Genomic DNA, 9,066 nt, shown 5'->3' on the forward strand with positions numbered 1-9,066 from the left:
CCTCCTGCCCAGGCAACATGGTCTTATTCCTGTGGACATTAAGGCATGAGCAGAGTGGAGAGAGACTGAGAACCAAGTATATCCAGGTTTTGTCCCAGTGGGAAATCAGGATAAGGCCAGGATATGGACTTCGATAGATAAAGTGGGAAATGCTCCTACACCTTGGAGAGCAGACACAGCTAACGCCATCTGGAACTCCGCACAGGAGTATCGAGGTAAGGAAAGATTCAGTAAACAGCATCAGGGAAAACAAAAGACAAGATATCCAGATACACTGAAGTCAGGCAAGAGAGTTTACATTGAAGTCAGACTGAATTTAGAGAAAGAATTAGAAAGAAAGTGAAAAAAGTTAGAGTAAGGATGAATAAGACCTGGCGAAAGATGTGGGGGATATAGTTCAATGGATAGTAGAAAACCAGCAAAAATAGCTATGTGATGTAGAGAGAAGGAAAGCAGAAAACAGGCAAAGGAGAAGTCACCTGGAATGGGACTCACTGTTTTTGTAGACTGAGTTGAAACATCACCACTAGAAACGCAGCAGAGATTCAGATTGAACTGCAATTAATTTATCCAACTTTTGACCTAACGGGATAGTTGAGTAGTCTGTCTCTGAGAGCTCAGGCTTCTTCCTCATCTCAGGAATCTCCCCTGGAGACTTCCAAAGCAGACAAAAGAGCAGAAAGCTGCTCTGCACCATATGACCAGGGGGATCCTGGGTTTATATAATTTAAAAACAAATGGAGGCATCTTTCTATGTGACATCCCACAAAGAGTGGAAGGTTTAAAGTGTGGACTCAGGGCTTGAGAGATGCAGGTATTACTCTACCAGTGAAAAGGGAAGTAGATACTGTAGCTGGTGATGGGACTTAGGATTTTTGGCTTCTAGTTCCAGGCTTGGGAAGTGACTGAATGTAGCCTGAAACCGAAAAGTGGGTTAGTGGAGTTTAATTCCTGCCTTTCCCACTGTCCTAAAGAAACCTACTGAATCACTCTTTTAGTACAGCAACACCAATTAATTGCCTCACAGAGGGTTTCCCTGATGCTGAAGTTGCTGTTTACAAAGTGCCCAGAAGTCTGCTGGTGAAAGGTGATTTGAAGGAACAATTATTATCCTTGTAGCATATGAGGCAAGAACTTCTTGCAAGGTTTGTGTATTCGCCTCCAGCCATCCATAAATACATTGCTATTGCAGGCAATGCAATCGGCTGAGCAGAGCCCTGTGCATTAAAAGGAACAGTTGCTGTAGTATTTGGAAATAAGTCAAATCCTCTGCTATCTGCATTTCTTACAAATACCACAGATTCCTTACGTATGTGCCTCCACCATTCCAAGCTGTTGCTTTGACTTGCTAATAGGTCTCTGTCGTAAAAGAACCATGTGTGCTGCTTTCTTTTTATGGAGCTAACACTCAGGTGTTACTTCATGCCCAGCAAGACAGCAAGAACATGGAGTCTGCTAGATTCCAGATGGAAAAGTCTGCAAAGATCCTGGAGAGAAAACTGCCAGCCAGGTATTTATGAAAAGGAGGTGATCTGGTTTGATTCAAGAATGTACTACAAGCTAGATACTTATCTAGCTTGTAAATTGACAGCTTCATTTAAGTAATTGAAGCTATGCTGATTTATAACTACTGAGAATTTGGCCAAGTTTATATAGATAACTCTAAATAAACCCCTTTCACGACAGCAAGAATTTGTACCAAAAGATAAATCTTGATGAGCTATAGATCCTTGCCAATAGTCTTCTAAATTCTGCTTGCTCTTGTCACTGTGAAGAATGTACAGAGCTTTCGTGATCCAGGTTCAGCCAACTCACTTTCCACTCCTCTCAACTTTGCTGATGCAACTCCTCCAGCCTGTGCTGAGTCAGTGATCACAATTAAAACCAAATAACTAACCTAAAGAGATGAACAGCCCCACAGGCGACTGTTTCAGCTGGGAGCCAATGTACAGAGCTAGAGTAATGTGCCAAATTCTAGCTTAACTCATGGAGAAATATATAGCAATGGAGTGGGATTGCTAAACCTTGCACTCTCAAGTTGAGCTTGACTGACTTGGCTTTATCTTGCTCAGCAATCACCGGGACTTGCGGAAGAGAAGAGTGGCAGAAATGCTATTATTGATACTGAGCGAATATTAAGCAGAAATTGGACTAAAAGTGCCTGAGGATCCCTGTGGGCATGCAGAGGTCAGGATTTAGCCACTCAGATAGCAACCATTCTGTGTGGGCTCAGATCACCTGCCCCGCAGACCTGCTCGTGGTGTAGCAGCAGCACTCAGTGGCTGTTTCCCCGCAGTGGGTGGAGGATGGCTGATACGTTACCCACTGCACTTCACTGTAAGATTGCCAGAGGGCTGTGTGGCACCTGCTGCTCTTCTCTAGGCCCTGGGCATTGGTTTTGTAAGACTCAACATGGAACCTGGGCTCCAGGGCTATGTATGATGCTGAGAGGACTCAGGAAGGGGAGAGTGTGAGGATCTCCAGAGTAGGCAGCTGGCAGTTTAATTTCAGCATGGGTAGGTACAAGGTAATGCAACATGAAAGATCAATTTAAACTACTTATGTAACATGACAGGCCCTAAATTAATTATTTCTTACTCAGGAAAACATCAAGGTCCTTTTAAGGCTCCTTGAGCAACAGTGATTGCAATAGCAAGCTAACGCTGAAAAGGTTGCATTATAATACTTTCCTATGAACCGAAATGATACCTACATTTGAAAAGATGTGCACAGATTTTGTCACTTTTCTCAAAGACATATCAGAAATAGAAGATATCTAAAGATAGATGATCCAAATTATTAGAGGACCTAGGAGAATTTCACAAAGAAAAGATTAGGATCATTAATTTAGTGAGAGGGATCTGACAGGGGTATGAAAAGAACAATGGCAGGGAGAAGGCATCCAAGACCCTGCTATTTAACTTCCTTAAAATACCAGAATGAGAAAGAAAAAGCTCAGGACTTAAAATACTGCACCTGCAACACTAATAAAGGAACAAGCTGTGTTACTCGGTATGTAACCTGTGGAATTCACTGTTTGAAAATATGACTGGGGCCAAGAGCTTGGGAAGACGTTACTTTCACATTTTCCATACAGGAGCAATAAAAATATCATCCACCCCTACACCAGCTGGGATAAAAACCTACATGGGATATAAATCTTCATCTCACACGACAGTAATTGCTGCGAGCTAGACAAGGAAGCCTATTGCTTAACTGTCCACTGTGAGGGTTTTACTACCTCCCATGAAGCATGTGGTGTTGGCTCCTAGCGGATATGGGCTGCGGGGAGGGACACTGCCATTTTCCCTTGCCATCCCTCCCATCTCCATTCATCCCTTTCATGTGGAGCAGGTCCTTCAGCTGTGCCAGGGACCTCTGCAGCGGTGAGTGGGACAGACTCTCGATGCTCTCAGAAGACGGGGTGTATTTGGTGGTGGTGTTCTGGTGAGTTCGCTGAAATGAGACATGCCTCTGGCCTTGGGACGTGTGAAAGCTGGTAGTCATTCATCTGGCTCCCTGCAGGAGCAAAATCCAGGGGTAGGAGTCAGCAGCAGGGAAGACGCCCATCTGCTGCAGACATCAGCGTTCCCCTCGAGACAGAGGTTTTTGGGTGAATCACTGCTGCTGGGAGCCGTTGCGATCAGAAAGCATGAAGCAGTTCCCTTGGGCAGCTATTGCCCAGCTGGAGAATTGGTTTGGAGAAGAGGGCTGAAAGTCTGGATTTGACCCAAAATTTGATACAGAGCTGGTGCAGAGATTCAGAGTCTGGTGTTTGAAGTTGGTGCCCAACCCGAAGTTAAGGGGAATAAATTCAGGGGTGGTTGCCTCTGGAAAGGCTGCATCAAAATATGAACCCGACGGGAAAGAAGTTCTGTCTCCTTGCCAAAAGATGCTTTATTGCTATTCATCTGCAGCACGGTTAGGTGCCAGCCAAGACTGGGACTCTGCTGCTTAAGGCAATTTTCATTCAGAGAAGCAGATATGAATCTCACAGATGTGGCTATTTCAGTGTCTAGAAGTGATGAGGAGCTGGGGAAACACCAAGACCATGGGTTGCCCTAACATGCCAAAAAATTAGGCCAGTGATGTAAGTTCTTCTTAGCCTGCTGATTTTCAGGGTGAGGCCCTCAACTTTTCTCTGGGAAGAGGAATTCTGAAAGATATTTGCAAGTCAAATCAATATTTTTTTGGAATTTCCTTACCAAATGGATTCTCACAGTTTCCTGTTTGGGATCTTGGGTTTTGCATTTTGTATTTCATTCACATTTTGAAATTTCAAAACTTCAGTTAGAAATTCTAACTCATGCCCTTTTCATGTTTTCCAGTGATTGCTGCCTGTTTTAGGATAAAGTTTTAGTGCAGAATATATGGCAAGAGGTTTGAAGCCTTCCATTCTGCTATTTTTAAACCCAATTAAGGGCAGCTGTTATACAGTACTAATTAAAATATTCTTATCTTTCTCTACAGATCAAAGTGACCTTTGTTTGTTTTGTAATGAAACAGTCTGACAAAAAGTCAAACACAGAAAGTGTCAAGCTGCTTCATTACAAAACAAACAGGAGACACTTTGATCTGTGAAAAAAAGATAAGGTGTTTAAATTAGTAATAAATAACAGCTGTCCATCATGATTTAAGGAAGGAAATAAAACTCCAATATTTCAAGTCTTTTATATGGGGATGTGCAAGCTGAGAAGCTCTCATGCAGTTAAAAGCTTTACCATGAAAACTGGGATAAAATTTTGAATTTTATAAATTTATGAAGATGTATTTCTCAACCCAGAACAAAGAAGATGCCCATACCGATATATTTTGCCAGAGGAAATTTCCACTCACAACAATATCTGGTTATTAAAAACAATGCTTTTAATCACAACATGCTTTAGGATGAAAAGCTGTGTTTAAACACATTCCAGCCTGCTCTTTCTGCAGACACTGGTTTCAGCTGTGGCCCTTCTAGGTGTGGTATGGAGACAAATATCAACCTGATCTAGTTGAAGATGCTCCTGTTCATTGCAGGGGAGTTAGACTAGATGACCTTTGAAGGTTCCTTACAACCCAGATTATTCTGTGATTCTATAATGCAGAAGCAGCTTCACCAACATGTTGCTGGCAGGTCTGCAGCTGGTGTGATGCAGATGCAGCACTCCAAGCGCATATCGCTTGGTGAAGTCATTCTGGATTTATGGCTGTGCCCCTGATGCCTCTTTTCACTGCACTGTGAAGCCACATATGTTCATGGAGGTGCTGGGGGGGGAAGGCAAGTGAGCTCAGGTCTTGCAGGTAGCCTTGGCTGTTGAGAGGTAGCAACTGATCCCAGCCTCCTCTGTAAGAAATGAGGCGCCTTCCCAGTGTGGTCTTGCTGAGCTTTTCCACATTCCTGGGCCAGGGCAAGCATTTTGAAGCTGGCTGTGTCAAACATTGCCAAGAGCAATGCAAGCCTGCTCTTAGAAAAACAACACTTATCTATTAGTAAGTATTTCCACTGATTCTCCCTGGATCTGTGTGTTGTGCAAACCTGGTGAAAGGAGACTCCTGTCCCAGGGAGCTATGCTCGCGGAGGGAGGATAAACCACAGGAGGACCCCATTCCTGCTAACAAGGCCAGGGTGATGGATGACCAGACAGTGGGTATTCATCTTGCTCTTCCCTTCTACATTGCTGTTAACAGCCAGTGAATTTCCTACAGGAACCATGTAGAAAGGGTCCTCAAAACAGTGTCCTGTGATCTCAGGGGCAAGCAAACATCAGCCTCAGTCCAACTCCTGGACCTCAACTCTGCCCCTTGTTCCCGGATCATTGAGAGCTGCTGGGCTATGCTGCTTGCTTTTCACGGCCTCCTGTTTACCTCACCTTTGGTCCTGCTCTGTGTTTACTGTTAAGCTGTTCATTCAAGTGCCATATAGTTTGTCAGGATTTGCTGAGGGAGCAAAGGTCTTCAAGCAGAAGACAAGAGCAGAGGAAAAACAGCCTCTGGCTGCCACACTTGTCCACAGCTTGCTCCAGAGAAGTTGCTCAAGATGGGCTGGCAGCTAATATGTACAAAAAAAGATAGCAGTAGCAAGCAGTATGTCGGCAAAATTTGGAGGCCTCTGAGAATCGCCTTTGTGGTTGCTTTCGGTTGACTTCTCAATGCCTTTATGATGATGGTGATGCAGTCATTGCTGATTTTACTTCCAGTATTTTATCAGGAATGTTTTTTATGGTTGCACTAAATCCTGAAATATAGATGGGGTGACAGTTTCTGCTGCCTCACCCCATCCCTTCACATTTACAGTCTCCCATATTTGTGTTGTAGCTGTGGCAGATAAAAGAATATAAATAAATAAAGTGTCATGGGGAGAAAGTATGCCTTTACTTACAGAATCACAGAATCATTTAAGTTAGAAGAGACCCTTGAGATCGTCAAGTTCAACCGTTAGCATAGCACTGACAAGTCCACCACTAACCCATGTCCCTGAGTTGCTACATCTACATGTCTTCTAAATACCTTCAGGGATGGTTGGACCAAATCTCACAGTTAGGAAAAAGACAAACTTTCAGGCACCTAAAGGGAGGTTCCCCCTCTCTCACTCACATCCTTAAGTAATATAAGACATCAAGTTTTAGCATTTTAGCTCTTCAAAGAAGAAAACCCAGGCAGGATGGGCCTTTTTGACAGGATCCTTGATATCTATGTGAAGTAGTCACAGGCCTCCAACGCTGTAAGAATCCTCAGTCATTGTTGTGACTGAAATACCATGAAATTATTTGGGATGCAAGAAATTCAAGGCTGTGAGTGAAAGGCAATAACTTGTTGTTTAAGAGGTAAACAGAAGTGGGAGCCACTGGAGGGGAATGCTAACATACGCAGGAACAAGGATGACCAATCTGCATATTAAAGGACAGCAAAAATATTGTGTGCAGGTGGAAAACAGGTGATTGTTTACACAGTTTCAAAGGAACTCTTGAAATAATATTTATGAAGGGTCAGGAGAGGAAAATCCAGCTGTTTATCCAGGAAACCATACTGAATAAAACTGGAAATGGCAACAGTGCCAGGGGTCAAGACCAGGCGTGGGTGTTCCGTTTCAACCACTTCCCTCATGCGGGTGGTGGCATTAGGGAAGGGTGGCCGTGCAGGTGGCTGGGGCCTCAGGTTGTGACTTCTTTGGTGAGAGCAGGTCTGAAGAAGGAAGCTTCTATGCAGGTTAAGAGTGATCCTCATTCAGAGGCAGTATGATGTAAATGTGGAGGATTAGAGCTAAGAGGATAAGGTGAGGAGGTGGCTGGAGGAACCAAAGGAATAAACAAGCTGGAGGTAGAATTATGCATTTTGCTGTATTTGCCATTCTGGGAGTCTGAGGTGTCACAGCTGAGGTTGCAGGACTGGTCCTAAGCGAAAACTATCCCTGTCCAAAAGGCCTACCTCCATCCTATATATGCCCAAGCAGTACTTACCACAGGGACTGTCCTCTCTGCATACCTCCTGGCTGGGTCTGTCATTTTGGTGACTCAAAGATTCCCTTATTTCCTCTAGCTCACATTTATGCCCCAAAATCACAGCCCCTTTCCCACTACTCCCCCCCCACCCCCCAAGCTCACCAGGGAAGGTCAGTCATCTCTCCAGGCATTAATCAGCTTCCTTGGCAGCCTTCCCTGGGGAGGGGACCCGTATCTTTATGAAGCCTACGTGCTCCGTGGCTGTGCCGTCTTACGTAGGCTGCGAGTGGCACCTCCAGAGGCTGTCCTGGAGCCACCCCTTCAGCTGCAACCTGCGAGACATTTCCACAAAGACCCTTCTTTGCTTTTCTCCTCAAGACGTTTGGAAAGGTGAAATAATCCAACACACACACACCATGCAGTGCTGGAGTAGGTGCTGCTGGGGTTGCAGGCAAGCTGTGGGATTGCTATCGCAAGGATCATTTCAGCAAGTTTTCCTATCTATCTGCTTAATATGGGTAGAAGCCCTTCCTTTTCCAAGCACTCACTGAGAGGTTAGCCAGGCTTGGTAAGCCAGACATCACCGATGTGTGTGAGGGGTCTGTGTTGTGCCATCTAATTCAGGTTGGCAGCACAATTACACAGACACGCAAGCCCTGCCCTCAAATCCCAAAGAAACCATTCGTCCCCATGCTCTGGAAATAGCACAGCACCAGGCATGCCCTGTGCCTTACACCTTTCCTCCAGGACGCTAAGCTGCCTGTCCCTGTGGAGCTGTGTCTCTGCTGATGTCCTCATTTTACATGCTGCAGTCAAGGAGTAAGGAGACTCCAGTCATCTCTGCTCTGAGTTCAGCCTTGGCTCATGACTTGAAGCCTTGGAGAGGGCACACATATCACATAACCACACTAGGATTATGGTCTGGTCCCATGCGTCAACATGGAGGGCTGCATCCCGAGTTATTCTATGTTTGGTGGGGTGTCTTCACATATTGTGGTAACTGGGTCTCCAAATGGGTGAATCAGCCCTTAGTGGAAGAGGAGCACAAGATTTCAGAGCCATGACCTCCTCCAGGGCACACTAGGAAATTTGGGGACAGGATGTCTCACACCCTTTTCTTTCCTAACACAAGGTCACATCTAGACGAGATTATAGTCCTTTGGCCTTAGTGGAACTTCCCACCTACTGGTTCCCCAACTTAATTGAGAATTAGTTTTCAGTCACTTCCTCTCAGCAGCCACCCTGAGAAGCTCTGGTCCATGAAAACAAAGCATTTGCCTTGGCCTCATGCTAGAGCTGAACATGCCAAGCAGATAGCCAGTCGGCCGTTTCTTCCCATCACTCCAGTGGGGGATCGCTGATGCTTTGATCATGTCCTATGAGTGAGGACAGCTGGGCTGTAAATCAAGGTCCCTGCTGCTCTGAACTTTTTCCTCCAACCAGCACCATGGATATATGGGATGTGTTTTTCCTCTCCATTCAGAGGTGAGCCAGGGTGAAACCTAGGCCTGGCAACTGGGCCATTAGACCTCTCTGTGCCATTAACTTGTTGCTTTTGCAGGAATTTTCCATCTTAAAACCCCATCTTTCTTCTCTTCCAGACAAATAGTATAGGCAAGAGGTCAGCTTCTTTCCTATGTAAAGT

Source organism: Neopsephotus bourkii, unplaced genomic scaffold (genome assembly GCF_033783945.1).
Source record: "Neopsephotus bourkii isolate Nb327-2 ecotype Australia unplaced genomic scaffold, CSIRO-AGI_Nbou_v1 NB_1292, whole genome shotgun sequence".
Taxonomy (NCBI): domain Eukaryota; kingdom Metazoa; phylum Chordata; class Aves; order Psittaciformes; family Psittacidae; genus Neopsephotus; species Neopsephotus bourkii.